The sequence below is a fragment of the Schistocerca gregaria genome, chromosome 5 (assembly GCF_023897955.1).
Source record: "Schistocerca gregaria isolate iqSchGreg1 chromosome 5, iqSchGreg1.2, whole genome shotgun sequence".
In the NCBI taxonomy this organism is placed as follows: Eukaryota; Metazoa; Arthropoda; class Insecta; order Orthoptera; family Acrididae; genus Schistocerca; species Schistocerca gregaria.
In genome coordinates, this window is record NC_064924.1 from 599,568,566 (window position 1) to 599,585,789 (window position 17,224).

At 41.1% G+C, this 17,224-nt stretch overlaps 1 protein-coding gene across 4 annotated transcripts in view; it reads left to right on the plus strand.

The window, feature by feature from the left end:
* Positions 1 to 8,770: 8,770 nt before the first annotated feature.
* LOC126272484 (enhancer of mRNA-decapping protein 3) overlaps positions 8,771 to 17,224 on the plus strand; it is a 90,667-nt gene continuing 82,213 nt past the window's right edge. Inside the window, exon 1 of one of the 4 annotated variants that reach the window (XM_049975369.1) lies at positions 8,771 to 9,092. The gene's annotated coding sequence lies outside the window, so the exon portion shown is untranslated. Of the gene's footprint in view, positions 9,093 to 9,127; positions 9,578 to 17,224 lie in introns of those variants that run through there. The other 3 variants (XM_049975368.1, XM_049975370.1, XM_049975367.1) reach the window with 3 other exon arrangements.

Here is a 17,224-nt window from a genome sequence, read left to right on the forward strand (position 1 = left end):
AACGCTTGCAAAATATCTGTCATCGTCCCGTAATTTCTCTTGTGCCCAGTGGCAGAACTGTACACGACGTTCAAAGTCGTCGCCATGCAATTCCTGGTGCATAGAAATATGGTATGTGTGCAATCGATGTTGATGTAGCATTCTGAACACCGACGTTTTTGAGATTCCCGATTCTCGCGCAATTTATCTGCTACTAATGTGCGAATTAACTCCGACAACAGCTAAAACACCTACTTCGGCATCATCATTTGTTGCAGGTCGTTGTTGACATTTCACATCTGGCTGAACACTTCCTGTTTCCTTAACTAACGTAACTATCCGGCGAACGGTCTGGACACTTGGATGAAGTCGTCGAGGATACGGGGCAGCATACATAGCACACGCCCGTTGGGCATTTTGATCACAGTAGCCATACATCAACACGATATCGACCTTTTCAGCAATTGGTAAACGGTCCATTTTAACATGGGTAATGTATCACAAAGCAAATATCGTCCACACTGGCGGAATGTTACGTGATACCACGTACTTATGCGCTGGGACTATTACAGCGCTATCTATCACAAAGCGAAAAAAGTATTCCAACTAAAATATTCATATTTCTTTATGTACTACACGAATATGTAATAAAAAATGGGGGTTCCTATTTTTAAAAAAACGCAGTTGACCTATGGCAGCGCAATCTATCGGGCCAACCATAGCGCCATCTGGTTTCTGGTTTCCCCCTTCAAGCTAGACGAGTTTCGTTCTTTGTAGTTTTTTCGTTTTATGCTTATATCGTGTGATATTTGGCCCGGTCACTATCAATCGACCACCCTATATATATAAGTTCCAGAATCTGTACAGAAAACTGGAACAGAGATCAAAATAAAATCACTTCTATCATTTTTATTGCTCATGAAAACCACACACTGCATGTTGTACCATCATACAGCGAGACCTTCAGGGGTGGTAGTCCAGAATGCTGTACACCCAGCAGAACGTCCTCTTGCATTGATGCATACTATCCACAAGTTCCTCAAGGCACTGTTGGTCCAAATTGTCCCACTGCCCAACGGCGATTCGGTGTAGATCACTCAGAGTGGTTGATGGGTCATGTTGTCTATAAACAGCCCTTTTCAATCGATCCTAGGCATGTTCGATAGGGTTCATGTCTGGAGAACACGCTGGCCACTCTAGTTGAGCGATGTGGTTATCCTGAAGGAAGTCATTCACAAGATGTGCACGATGGGGGCGCCAATTGTCGTCCATGAAGATGAATACCTCGGCAATATAATGCCAATATGGTTGCACTATCGGTCGGAGAATGGCATTCACGTATCATACAGCCATTACGGCGCCTTCCATGACCACCAATGGCATACATCAGCCCCACATAATGCCACCCCAAAACAGCAGAGAACCTTCACCATGCTGCACTCGCTGGACAGTGTAACTAAGGCCTGACTGGGTTGCCTCCAAATATGCCTCCAACAATTGTCTGGTTGAAGGCATATGCGACACTCATTGGTGAAGAGAGCGTGATGCCAATCCTGAGCGGTCCATTCGGCATGTTGTTGGGACCATCTGTGTCGCATTGCATGGTGTCGTGCTTGCAAAGATCGGCCTCGCCATGGACGTTAGGAGTGGAGTTGCGCATCATGCAGCCTATTGCGCACAGTTTGAGTCGTAAAATGACGTCCTGTGGCTGCATGAAACGCATCATTCAACATGGTGGCGTTGCTGTCAGGATTGCTCCGAGCCATAATCTATAGGTAGCGGTCATCCACTTCAATAGTGCCTGAGCGAGGCATGTCAGCGACAGTTCCTGTCTCTCTGTACCCCCTCCATGTCCGAACAACATCGCTTTGGTTCACTCTGAGACGCCTGGACACTTCTCTTGTTGAGAGCCGTTCCTGGTGCAGAGTAACGTTGCCGACACGATCGAACTGCGGTATTGACCGTCTAGGCATGGTTAAACTACGGACAGCAGGAGCCATGTACCTTCTCCCTGGTGGAATGACTGGAACTGATTGGCTGTCGGACCCCCTCCGTCTAATAGGCGCTGCTCATGCATGGTTGTTTACATCTTTGGCCGGGTTTAGTGACATCTCTGAATAGTTAAACGAACTGTGTCCGTGATACAATATCCACAGTCAACATCTGTCTAAAGGAGTTCTGGGAACCAGGGTGATGCAGAACTTTTTGGCTTACTTCTTCCTGATTTCGTAATTTTAGTTTAGTTCTGTAGTGCAGACGTTTTATTTCCTTACTAGTCAACTTATATTGTAAAGTTTCTCTAAGTGTAGATTGCCTAGCATTTCTTTGCTAAGGTACAGTTGTTGTCTGGCAGCAATCCGTTGGCTTACCCTTTGCTGTGCGCACGTGCAGTGATTGCCAATCTTAAAGCTAGCTACAGTGCATACTCAGGTCTGCCCCCTCTACAGCTACACCGTACTCCGCAAGCAACCTAATGGTGTGTGGTGGAGGGTACTTTCGGCACCCCTTTAAGTTCTCTTGAATCTGAGATGAAGTCTTCTTTGTTTACGTGTTTCGAACACGGCTATTAAACCATGGTGGATCTTTCCCCTTCCCTTAAATCCTCATTGGGAACACATTTGTCTAAGGGCATATTGAGTGATGCCTTTGAATTTTTTCCATTTGTCCTCCACATCTTCGTCCTCATCACGGAATATTTAATGCTGACTGCTGAGATATTCTGAAATTTGTATCCTGTCACCCCTGCTGAGCAAATATGTCTTCCTACCTGTCTTAGCATTCTTGGTAGGATCCATCATCAAAGATGCTTTCACAGCCTTATGATCACTGATACCTTCCTATACATTAGTTGATTCGATAAGTTCAGGTCTATTTGTTGCCAGGTGGTCTAAGGAGTTACCCTCACAAGTTGGTTCTCTAACTATTTGCTCAAGGTAATTATCAGACGAGACATCCAGAACAATGCCACATGATTCCTTGCCTCTGGCACCAGTTTTGGTAGCATAACACTCCCAATCTATACCTGGCAAGTTGAAGTAACCCCTTCTACAACAGCATGATCAGGAAAATTACTAATGATGTTCTACAACTTCTGTGTGAAGCGCTCTACATCTACAGATCCTGACGCAGGTGGTCTACAAAAGCATCCAATCACCGTTTTTGACTGTTCTTTGATATTCACTTTCACCCAGATTAATTCACATTTGGAATCCCTGATAACTTTGCTAAATTTTATCGATTTTTTTATTGCAATAAACACGCCGCCACCATTGCCGACTAACCTGTCCTTATGGAAAACATTCCAATCTGATGTGACTTTTGAAATTTTCTCAGCGTATTTCTTCTTCCAGCAATTTTCGGGACTGCAGCCGGATCCCACCAACATCCTGCCACGACATTTCGGTCCAGAGACGTCCGTCCATCCTCTGGTGAGTAGACGAAGTACTGAAGAGATCTGGTGCAGTCATGGTATTTATAGCGAATTCCGCGCATGAGAATCGTACTGGTGGTTTACTGCGCATGCGTTAGGAGGTGACATGCGCGAGGCAGCCAAGTTGTGGAAATATGTCTTGCTGACAATTTAATTAATCGCGACAATGGCTTTCAGCTTGATAAAAATTGGAATCCTATTGTTATAATGATGAAGTCAACGTAATCGACATGCTCAGTCGATACTTAGTAATTAGTTTGTTCTCACTTCACCACAGAGGGCAGCACACACGACTCAGCTGCCTCGCGCATGTCACCTTCTAACGCATGCGCCATAAACCGCCAGTACGATTCGCATGCGCGGAATTCGCTATAAATACCATGACTGCATCGGGTCTCTTCAGTATTTCGTCTACTCACCTGAGGATGGCTGGACGTCTCTGGGCCGAAATATTGTGGCATAATGTTGATGGGATCCGGCTGCAGACCCGAAAATTACTGGAAGATTCCAATTTCAACTTAGGATTTCGTTGTCATTGACATTTGGCTTCAACCAGCTTCCTGTTTCCAATACTTTTCTTTTTGTCATCAGTCTACTGACTGGTTTGATGCGGCCCGCCACGAATTCCTTTCCTGTGCTAACCTCTTCATCTCAGAGTAGCACTTGCAACCTACGTCCTCAATTATTTGCTTGACGTATTCCAATCTCTGTCTTCCTCCACAGTTTTTTCCCTCTACAGCTCCCTCTAGTACCATGAAAGTCATTCCCTCATGTCTTAGCAGATGTCCTATCATCATGTCCCTTCTCCTTATCAGTGTTTTCCACATATTCCTTTCCTCTCCGATTCTGCGTAGAATCTCCTCATTCCTTACCTTATCAGTTCACCTAATTTTCAACATTCGTCTATAGCACCACATCTCAAATGCTTCGATTCTCTTCTGTTCCAGTTTTCCCACAGTCCATGTTTCACTAACATACAATGCTGTACTCCAGACGTACATCCTCAGAAATTTCTTCCTCAAATTAAGGCCGGTATTTGATATTAGTAGACTTCTCTTGGCCAGAAATGCCTTTTTTGCCATAGCGAGTCTGCTTTTGATGTCCTCCTTGCTCCATCCATCGTTGGTTATTTTACTTCCTAGGTAGCAGAATTCCTTAACTTCATTGACTTTGTGACCATCAATCCTGATTTTAAGTTTCTCGCTGTTCTTATTTCTACTACTTCTCATTACCTTCGTCTTTCTGTGCATTATAACCTTCAGTAAGCGATAGTAAGTCTGAGACCTTTACTTGGATGCTCCTGCAGTTTATTAAACTCATTAATCTTTCTATCTCTGATTTGTGAGGACCAAGATCCTCTGAGATTGCTTTGGCTGTTTTGACAGGCAGATCGCGTTTGCACCCAAGGGAGGGGTCCTCTAACAAAAAAAAGCCTCATGTCCATGCCACATGTAATCCGCTACACTAGTAGCCGCTTCCTGCATGTATTGCATGCCTGACCTATTAACGGGAACCATACTATTCTGCATCCGATAGTGGAGGTCGAGAAATTCGCATCCGATATCGTCGCAGAGCCGTCTGAATCTCTGGTTTGGACCTTCCACTCTGTTCCAAACCAGAGGACTGCGATGAAGCCTGGGTACAATGCTACAAATAAACAGCTTGGCCTGCACCCCACGTGTGTTGCTAGTTGCCTTCACAAAATCAGCCAGCCACTGAAAGGTGCAGAGGGTGGTCTCAGTGCCCAAGCAGCAGGCGTCATTCATGACGATATGTGCCACTACAAGCAACCAGTTGCACCCAGTGCACTCGATAGCTGCTGGCAGGGCCTCCTCCACATCACAGATGATACCTCCCAGCAAACGTACCTTATGCACAATGGAATTCTTTCCTGCCTTGCCTGATATCTCCCTGAGGGACTACCGAGCGAGGTGGCTCAGTGGTTAGCACACTGGACTCGCATTTGGGCGGACGACAGTTCAATCCCGCGTCCGGCCATCCTGATTTAGGTTTTCCGTGATTTCCCTAAATTGCTCCAGGCAAATTCCGGAATGGATATTTTGAAAGGGCATGGCTGACTTCCTTCCCTAATACGATAAGACTGATGACCTCACAGTTTGGTCTCTTCCCCTAAACAACCCAACCCCTGAGGGACTCCATCACCAGCCTAACATTGGAGTTCCCAATGACTAGCAAACCCTCCCTCTGTACTTGTCCAGACTGGGCAGGAAAATCGACCGGTGGCCCAACAGGAGAGGCATAGTGTGCTGGCTCAGAGCAACACTGAGAAGCACCTCGTACCTATTGCTAAGACGTAGGGAGCCCGCTGCACGGCCTGCTCCCTCTTTCACCTTCCTTCCAGTGACACGTGAACCCACCACTGTCTGCCACCCACTCTGGAGTGAGGTCGGACCTGTTAGATGTTGTGTATCGGAAGCTGCAGTGACGTCTGGGTCACCAGGGAATTACAGTGGCACAAAAGGTGTCGCAGGTCTCATCAATAGCGCCCTGACGTCACCACAACTTCGAGCAATAGCTAGAAGCTTGTCGACGGTAGTCAACGCAGCTTCCAGCTGTTTAAGGACAGCAGCCAACTCTCATTTTGTCCGCTCACAACATGCATAGTCCCTAGCCATATCGTACTGTGTATAAAATAGATATAACCTCCAAAATGGTGATACTGGGTTTGAAAATGTACCAAAGGAGAATAAAGCAACACTAAAACTTGGTGTTCATACTTCTCACTGTAGTCTGAGACCGCAAGCTATTAAACATAAATAAATTCCTCTACACAGAGAATTTACACTAGGAAGCTGCGCTACGCAAGGATATTCACAAGACTTATGCAACAACAAAAACTACGATTAATTTTCTAACCACTAGTCTACATAGTAAAATATGCATGTACAGTTCACTTCTTTGCAGAAGCATGTGAACAAAAAAGAAAGACTAAATTAATTTACTGTTTATCACACAAGTGTTGCTGCTGCTACTGCGCGTCCTCTCGGCTCGGCGGCTGCCGCTGACCCCCCCCCCTCTCAACCGGCAACTGGGTGGTCAGCTCGACATGATGGCAATCCTAAGGGCCCGTGTTCGATTCCTGGCTGAGTGGGAGATTTTCTCAGCTCAGGGACTGGGTGTTGTGTTGTCCTAATCATCATCATTTCGTCCCCATCGACGCGCAAGTCGCTGAAGTGACGTCAAATCGAAAGACTTTATCTACCCGACGGGAGGGCCTAGTCACGACGAATCGCACTGCGTCTCAGTCGCACGTCTACTGCGTGTTTAAATAGTTCAATGTCAAATTAAATAATTTCCCCCGCTCGGCGAGGGTGTTTTCTGAGCTTCTCTGCCCTATAAACATACAATAAAAATCTTCCATTACTAAAACTTATATGCTATAAAGGCTGTGCGCATTTCTGGCTAGACGATTTTTGGTTCTGCCAAACGACAATTACCTCAGGTCTGGACAATTCACATTATCACTTTCCCCAACAACCATATCAATTGTACTTTTCGCGGGAATTGCGATCTTCGAAAGATGATTTTCAACTTTTTACGTGCTAAGTGCACACATACAACGTGAGAGCCTATATACGTGGATGCTGGAGTCCCTATTTATATTAAAATGACGTTTATTGGACTTAAATGGATTGCAGCTTGCCGGGATAGCTTGTATGTTAGAGAAGGGAGACAGAAGTCTAAAACAACACTTAGAAAGTGCGTCTATCCGAAAAAAAATGTCATTACTTGGTACAGAAGAAGACTATCTTACATCATACAAGGAGTTTGAGGAAGAAGAATCTGCATTTTATTATTTTTTGGAACGTGGAAGCATCAGTTTTGTCATGTGTTGCATAAAATTGCACCCAGAAATACTAAAAGGAACACAGCATTATGAGCTACCATCACATCCCATTAATATTTGATTTGTTCAAGGTTAATTTTAGTACCCAGTGCAAATTTTTGTGCAATAGGCAAATCTTCCTCCACGCCTTTCCCCTTAAGATATATAGGTTTTCTTTACATGTTGTTAAATTTTGCTTTTACTAGTTCAAGTGCCTTATTTGTAATGGGTTAGCTAACAAAACCACAAAAATATTCACCAGTGATACTTTAAAAACTGTTTCACAGGCAATGCAGAGAGCTACTTAACAATAAAGAGGGCTGCCATAAGTACATATTGAAACAAACAATTTACAGTGTCTGAAAGTTTCAGGGTATTTCTTTATGAAACAGTAAAATGCGTGACAAAATACAAGTAAATTCCATCTGCTAATCAATCTGACTCTACCCACAGTACTTTTCCACTTCAGGTTGCAGCCATATTGCAATCCATTTCATTGTAAAACATTAAATAAGATATGAAATCTACAACGATAAACTTCATAAATGTAGTCAAGCGACAGTAATTTCAAACGCTCATGTTGTTCAGTTCAGACTGATGTCTCACTGCTTCGATTAATTTGTCGTCATTTATTATCAATTTTAACAAAAGAAATAATGAAGGAAAAAATTTGTAACAAATAACGAATAACAAACAAATGTTAACAACAACGAATACCACAACGAAGCTTGTGGGTCAGGGTGACCCACAAGCCGGCGGTCACTTGACCAACAGCCGACGAATGACGTCAGCCGTCAATAATTTCCTCCGGAGAAGAATTAAGACCAATTCACACTGGGCTTCATGTCAGTTCCCTTCAAAACATTCTGCCATGCATTCCAAATGGCGGCCTCCACACTGGCCGTCACGTCACCTTATGTCACGTCACGCCATGACACCATCGAGGTTTCTATGGAGGAAAGTTTTGATTGCTGACATCATCCATCGGTTGCTAATCAAATGACCCACAAGCCCATTTCCTCCCTATAGAGTATACTACACGCGCAAACAAAGTTGTTCACTCAGCGCGGTTGCTGACGTAAAGTCATTTCCTATATACAGTAACTCCATCAGCCACCGCGCCGAGTGTCAACTTTGCGCGAACAATACACGGCCATGGTCAGGTTTCCGTATTTCGTTTTGTCGTGGTTTTCGCGGCTGATATCAGTTGTTTGTTGTTCGTTATGTGCTATTAAAAGCCAAATTTAACAACACGAAAAGAAAATCTACATAACATGAATGGGAACGTATGGAGGGAGACATCACTATTGTGCAAAAATTTGCAATGGGCTAGTAACTGATGTTAACTTCAAACAAACCAAATATTCACGGGATGTGATGGCAACTCATAACACTGTGTTCTTTTAGTAATTCCGGGCGCAATTTGATATGACAAATGAAAAAAGTGATGCTTCGACGTTCCAGAATATAAAATGGAGATCCATTCCACTTAAGTTCTTTGTATAATTTGTCAAATTCCCTTTCTATACAAGGTAATGACATATTTTCGGGTCCACGCAATTTCATTTTCGCACAAATGTGGATTCTAGAATACACGTATATAGGCTACCGCATTGTGTATGTGCACTTCGCGCATAAAAACAGTTGAAAATCATCATACGAAGATCACAATTCCCGCTAAAAGAATACTTGAGGACAGCAATGCCAGTTGAGATCAATTGACTTGAAGTGTCGTAACGTGACGGACACTCAGTGTGAATTCACCTTGACGTGATGGTAACATTGATATGACGGTTTCTCGACGGACAGCGTGAATTGGCCTCTATCCTCTCGGTGGTAAGTTAACATAGAGTCCATGGCAAATAATTTCCATAGTTTAATAAATAATTAAAGAGAACTGCAACTGCAGATGCCACTAGCTGCGGCGACACTATCGTTGCATGTGTGTCAATAGGTCGAATTATCGAAGGAGGTTAGAACCAATAGGCAAAGTATCTTTACAAACAAGAATCAAATGCATGTTGTTTGACAACTTCAGATACTGAAGGTGAAGAAGAAATAAATTGCGAACAGGCTGTATGCGAGTACTGTCATTTTGGTTGTAAATCATTTTCGCGTTTGGAAGCGTTCTATGCAATCCGTGCAGTTACGTATGATGTGGAGAGTATATCTTAACAATAAGCGAAGTGCCTGAAATAGTAACTGAGTAAACGATTTTAGAATGTCGATCAAATTGTTATTTTGCATGCGTCGATGCTCGCCTTAGACTATTTGTAACTCGAGGAGAAAACGTTGAGCTCGTAACATCATTGAAAGTAAAGGTAATTCACCATTGAGTATGTTCATGTTAATGAAGTTTTGAATGGTCATGTATGAAAAACAAAACGGGTGCAAATTACTTGTTTAGAATTGTACACAGGAACTAATAGACATTTCAATAGCGCAAGTCCCATTGAATTTATGTTAAATAATAGTAAAGATTATTGTAACTAGTTATCATACAAAACAATAAATGGTGCTTCCTATACACATAAAGTTCCGTTAATCCTGTAACCGGGCAGAGTCTTCTGTGTGGTACGTGTAACAGTAACAGAAATTTCTTACTGTAATATAGGCAAAACTGAGCCTCTTGTTTAAAGTATCCATGAACTGGTACCACCTGAATTTATCCTTACTGATGCCTTGGGACTTCACACATGAAGCTTTATCCAATGTGTGGACCATGATCTCTCCTTCTGTACCTGTGGTCATTTGTACTACAGTTACCAGCAATCAACTGTTTTTTGATAAGTTCCTGGTGGATCATGAATGTCAATAATAAAAGTAGGCCAAGCTTAAATCTTAGAGTACCAATATTTCCCCAATCTGAATTCAGATCAGTTTCCATGATACCATTCGTTAATGTAGTCGTTTGTTTTATGCAATGACTCTATCCAGGCAAGGAAAACGCTGTTAATAAAACCATTCAATTCTGTTTTCCCTGTTAGAAATTTCTTTCCAACACAATCGAAGACTTTGGCAGTCACAGAAAATACAATCTGAATATTTATTCTTGCTTTGTTTTATCATGATGGAACAAGATTTTTGTACTTGAAAAGATCGTACCTATAAGAGTGGCTATTATTGTGATCCAACAGATGACTTGTGAAAACTGATCTCTGCTGTTCGTGTATACGATGTCAAAGTGATTGATCTTTTCTGGACATGTCTCAATGTTGGATCATTTGCCTTGCTAAGCTTATTTGAATAATGCATAATATTGTTCCAAATTGTCTTGGCATTGTCCTTGGAGTTTTGAAATGTTTGTGGGTAGTATATGTATCAGTTTTGCTTTGTTGATAGCCCAATGACTTTTGCAATACTGCTTGAAGTGGCCCTTTATCTGTATTAGAGGTAATCCTTTATAGTAAAGGAAGTTCTCGTCTTCCTGGTACTAGATACTTCTAACTCAGAAGTTAACTCCTCTATCTCTTGGCTTCCACTGTAATTGTCACTAACTGTAAAGCAAAGCTAGATTTATGGTGTTGCAATACTGTTTTTTGTTTTAAGTTAAGATGTCCAGGGTAAACTACTACTCATTTTTCATCTAGTAAATTTTCACTGAGTGTGAGTGACAGTCAGCATTTCTGAAAACAGTGAAAGTACTTTATGATGTTTCTCTGGTCTCTTGTCAGAAGACTGGTTCAATGCAGGTCTCCATGTTAGTCATTCTTTTGAAAGTTCTTTTCATCTTGAGGTACCGATTTCAATCTACTTGACCTTGATTACTGCTGACAAGCCTTGGACACCTTTCATAACTTAACCTCCTTCCCCCGCACTTCCTTCCATTGCCAAACTAACTATTACATCTGCTTTGGTATGTGTCCTTTCAATTGAGCGTATACTGTATTTTAAACATGTTGTAAGTTAAATTCCTTTTTTTTTCCCCAATCTGATTGAGTACTTTTTGATCAATTATCTGTGCTAGCTATCTAAGCCTAATCATTTATTCTTCTGTATTGCCTCATTTCAAAGTCTGCGGTTGTGATTGCCAATACTGTTTAATCATCCACATTTGGCTTCATAGAAGGCCACACTCCATATATCTTCAGCAAATACTTCCAAACATGTAAATTTATATTCAATATTGAAAAACGTGTAATTTAATTTTCAGTATTGAAAAATCTTTTAAGAAAGCTTTTCTTAAATGAAAATGTGTCTTTTGTGATTCCCTATTACTTTGCAGCCTAATGGGGAATTCCATTGTGTGGGACAGTTGCACTCCGTTTTTCAAGAGTCAGATGCTGATATGACATAAAGTATAAATAGAAATAAAGTAAAAATTGACTGGTTGCCTTATAAATGCTTGTTTTACCTTCCCTTTAAATCTGAATGTCAGAAGTTTACAAATTGAGCTGTTATTCATCATTAAAACTTTGTCACGGGTGGTACAGCAAATAGATGTAGCATTGAATAACCACCAACATTTTAGAAGAATTCTGTGATTTATGCACTTCTTTTCTTTTGAAAATATTGAATTCACATTAATAAAACAATTCTCTACATGACATAATATCAATAAATATTAGATTAGTAATACTTACAATAATTTGCAATCAGACTGTCACGGGTGGGACTCATGTGAAGTACAATTTTTTTTTTATTATTTAAACTGATTTTATTATGTCAGTTAGCTATGAATCAGTAGGTAACATATACTTAGAGGGCACTTTAAGTTTTAATAACTTTGTAGAACATTTTTGTTGCTTATAAATAATATAAACTTTGCTATAGTATTAGTTTACAGTTCTGAGTACTTAATTATTTCACTTGAAGAATGTACCACTTTGAAAAAATACACTTGACCTCTCACCCACTTTCGAAAATGTCTAAATTGCCAGGAAACTCATAATATAAGGTGTCCCTAACATGTTTGACATTTGGATTTGGGAGAATAGCAAGAACTTGTTTAATCTCTATGTAGGATACATCCTGCTCGTCAGCTTTAAATACCTTTGCTGAGTCCCCAACAGATCACATACACATCTGTATTTCCCCATTGTCTTCTACACTTCTCTGTGCGATTTCAGCATATCTGTATGTAGTGGATTTCTTTCTTGCAGTTTGTAACTCGACTAAAATAAATGTTCCTGGCATGATTTGTTCCACAGCAGTTTCTGAACCTGTAACTTCTTGGGAATTGGGTGTCAATAGGACATCAGGATATGATTCCTCATCACTCATCTCAGAATCTGTGTAGATTGGTGAATATATGTTGGGTGAAAGTGGGAAAACCTCCACTTTCTCTAAATCTGATTTTAGGAAAGTTCTGCCACATACTAGGTTACAGGTATTGTAACTGTTGAAGTAATACTTGCTGTGAATATTTTTTATTTTTTTAACAGCTTTCCAGCGGCCGTTGGGAAGGTCTCTGTTTTCATCAATATGATCTTTTGTCAGAAGAAGAAAGCTTATTCCAGAAACAGATGATTTGGCACAGTCTAAAAATTCCTGTGCTCTGCGGATGATAACTTTTCTTTGCTGAACTTTGTTCCAAACAGCCCTTTTTGTTACAGCTCCAGTGCCATCCGCTGCACCTTTCCCATGTGATGTTGCAAAGAAAAACCATTCTCCATACACTCCAAAGTCTTGCATTATGTAGCAGAGGTTAGAAATGGCGAATTTGTTCTTAAATTGACGTGCGCAACCATCAAAAAATATTCGTATAGAGGTCAAATTGCGAAGCTCTTGTTTCAGCTTACTTATTATACTCTTCAAACATGCATAAACCGAGTACTTGTCATGGCACAGTTCATTGCTCACAATTGCAAATGACTGTAGCCCTGTTTTCATCCGAACACAAATAGTGACCACTGTAATCTGTGTATGACTCCAGTGGGCACTTTGTATCTAGTCTTGTGCCAGTGCTACATAGTTTTCTGCAAAATCTATTTGCAATATCACTTGATCATCACTAACTGATGCTTTCACAGTCTTGAAAGCTCCAGATTGCATCCTTTTGACAAAGAAGTGCCTCTTAATATTTTTAGTTAAGATTGAAGTTCAGAGAGAGCTTCACAAAGTGTTCCACTGGTAGTAGTCTGTTTAGGGTGACACTCATGTTCGGTCCATTTTCTCCAAGATGTTGTTGTTGTTGCGGTCTTCAGTCCTGAGACTGGTTTGATGCAGCTCTCCATGCTACTCTATCCTGTGCAAGCTTCATCTCCCAGTACCTACTGCAACCTACATCCTTCTGTATCTGCTGAGTGTATTCATCTCTTGGTCTCCCTCTACGATTTTTACCCTCCACGCTGCCCTCCAATACCAAATTGGTGATCCCTTGATGCCTCAGAATGTGTCCTACCAACCGATCCCTTCTTCTGGTCAAGTTGTGCCACAAACTTCTTTTCTACCCAATCCTATTCAATACTTCCTCATTAGTTATGTGATCTACCCATCTAATCTTCAGCATTCTTCTGTAGCGCCACATTTAGAAAGCTTCTATTCTCTTCTTGTCCAAACTATTTATCGTCCATGTTTCACTTCCACACATGGCTACACTCCATACAAATACTTTCAGAAATGACTTCATGACACTTAAATCTATACTCGATGTTAACAAATTTCTCTTCTTCAGAAACGCTTTCCTTGCCATTGCCAGTCTACATTTTATATCCTCTCTACTTCGGCCATCATCAGTTATTTTGCTCCCCAAATAACAAAACTCCTTTACTACTTTAAGTGTCTCATTTCCTTATCTAATTCCTTTAGCATCACCCGACTTAATTCGACTACATTCCGTTATCCTCGTTTTGCTATTGTTGATGTTCATCTTATATCCTCCTTTCAAGACACTATCCATTCCGTTGAACTGCTGTTGCTCTCTCTGACAGAATTACAATGTCATCGGCGAACCTCAAAGTTTTTATTTCTTCTGCATGGATTTTAATACATACTCAGAAGTTTTCTTTTGTTTCCTTTCCTGCTTGCTCAATGTACAGATTGAATAACATTGGGAAGAGGCTAGAACCCTGTCTCACTCTCTTCCCAACCACTGCTTCCCTTTCACGCCCCTCGACTCTTATAACTGCCATCTGGTTTCTGTACAAATTGTAAATAGCCTTTCGCTCCCTGTATTTTACCCCTGCCACCTTCAGAATTTGAAAGAGAGTATTCTAGTCAACATTGTCAAAAGGTTTCTCTAAGTCTACAAATGCTAGAAACATAGGTTTGCCTTTCCTTAATCTTTCTTCTAAGATAAGTCGTAGGGTCAGTATTGCCTCACATGTTCCAATATTTTTACGGAATCCAAACTGATCTTCCCCGAGGTCGGCTTCTACTAGTTTTTCCATTCGTCTGTAAAGAATTTGTGTTAGTGTTTTGCAGCTGTGGCTTATTAAATTGATTGATCGGTAATTTTCACATCTGTGAACACCTGCTTTTTTGGGATTGGAATTATTATATTCTTCTTGAAGTCTGAGGGTATTTCGCCTGTTTCCTACATTTTGATCACCAGATGGTAGAGTTTTGTCAGGACTGGCTCTCCGAAGACCGTCAGTAGCTCCAATGGAATGTTGTCTACTCCGGGGGCGTTGTTTAGACTCAGGTCTTTCAGTGCTTTGTCAAACTCTTCATGCACTATCGTATCTCCCATTTCATCTTCATCTACATCCTCTTCCATTTCCATAATATTGTCCTGAAGTGCATCGCCCTTGTATAGACCCTCTGTATAATCCTTCCACCTTTCTGCTTTCCCTTCTTTGCTTAGAACTGGGTTTCCATCTGAACTCTTAATGTTCATACAAGTGGTTCTCTTATCTCCAAAGGTCTCTTTAATTTTCCTGTGGGCAGAATGTATCTTACCCCTAGTGAGATAAGCCTCTACATCCTTACATTTGTCCTCTAGCCATGCCTGTTTAGCCATTCTGCACTTCCAGTCTATCTCATTTTTGAGACGTTTGTATTCCTTTTTGCCTGCTTCATTTACTGCATTTTTATATTTTCTCCTTTCATCAATTAAATTCAATATATCTTCTGTTAACCAAGGATTTCTACTAGCCCTCGTCTTTTTACCTACTTGATCCTCCTGCTGCCTTCACTACTTCATCCCTCAAAGCTATCCCTTCTTCTACTGTATTTCTTTCCCCCATTCCTGTCAATTGTTCCCTTATGCTCTCCCTGAAACTCTGTACAACCTCTGCTTCTTTCAGTTTATCCAGGTCCCATCTCCTTAAATTCCCACATTTTTGCAGTTTCTTCAGTTTTAATCAACAGTTCATAACCAATAGATTGTGGTCAGAGTCCACGTCTGCCCCTGGAAATGTCTTACAATTTAAAACCTGGTTCCTAAATCTCTGTCTTACCATTATATAATCTATCTGATACCTTTTAGTATCTCCAGGGTTCTTCCATGTATACAAACTTCTTTCATGGTTCTTAAACCAAGTGTTAGCTATGATTAAGTTGTGATCTGGGCAAAATTCTACCAGGCGACTTCCTCTTTCATTTCTTACCCCCAATCCATGTTCACCTACTACGTCTCCTTCTCTTCCTTTTCCTACTGGCGAATTCCAGTCACCCATAACTCTCAAATTTTCGTATCCCTTCACTAGCTGAATAATTTCTTTTAGCTCATCATACATTTTTTCAATTTCTTCGTTATCTTCAGAGCTAATTGGCATATAAACTTTTACTACTGTAGTAGGTGTGGCCTTCGTATCTATCTTGGCCACAATAATGCATTCACTGTGCTGTTTGTAGTAGCTTACCCGCATTCCTATTTTCTTATTCATTATTAAACCTACTCCTGCATTACCCCTATTTGATTTTGTGTTTATAACCCTGTAGTCATCTGACCAGAAGTCTTGTTCCTCCTGCCACTGAACTTCACTAATTCCCACTATATGTAACTTAACCTATCCATTTCCCTTTTTAAATTTTCTAACCTACCTGCCCGATTAAGGGATCTGACATTCCACGCTCTGATCCATAGAACGCCAGTTTTCTTTCTCCTGATAACGACATCTTGAGTAACCTCCGCCCGGAGATCCAAATGGGGGACTATTTTACCTCCAGAATATTTTACCCAAGAGGACGAGATCATCATTTAATCATACAGTAAAGCTGCATGTCCTCGGGAAAAATTACGGCCGTAGTTTCCCCTTGCTTTCAGCTGTTCGCAGTACCAGCACAGCAAAGCCGTTTTGGTTATTGTTACAAGGCCAGATCAGTCAATTATCCAGACTGTTGCCCTTGCAACTACTGAAAAGGCTGCTGTCCCTCTTCAGGAACCTTACGTTTGTCTGGCCTCTCAACAGATACCCCTCTGTTGTGGTTGCACCTGCAGTATGGCTATCTGTATCACTGAGGCACGCAAGCCTCCCCACCAACGGCAAGGTCCATGGTTCATGGGGGGGGGGAGGGGGGGGGGGGATCCAGGATATTATTTCTCACAAATCAAACTTTCCATCTATTAATGTGTGTAAATTCATGTTGCATTTCTTGCATTGACTTATCATGCATATTTCACTTTCTACATCACAGCAAACAAGATTCATAAGGTGAGTGTGAGTAGCAGGGAAACTAGCTATTTCTTTGCGAATGGCTTCAATGACGAAGTTAGCATGATATCTGCACACGCACACATGCACAGAACAATTCCTTCTTTCGATATTCCAATAAAGATTTTTCATTGGAGGATTCCTTCATCTTCATATTTTCTCTTCTTTTATCCTGCTCTCTTTCTTTTTCTTTATGGACTTTGTACTTGCTGGTATCTTTCTTTAGTTTTTCTCGAAGTTTTCTCACACGCTCTGCTGATGTTGTTTTCCCCATTTTCAGAATAAACAGTAAGTTTTTATTTTGTGTAAACCATCAAAGCACTTGTTATAACAACCAATTTAACTTAACAATAACAAGAAGTGTTAAACAGTTTAGATTGAGTTGTTGTTGTGGTCTTCAGTCCTGAGACTGGTTTGTTGCATCTCTCC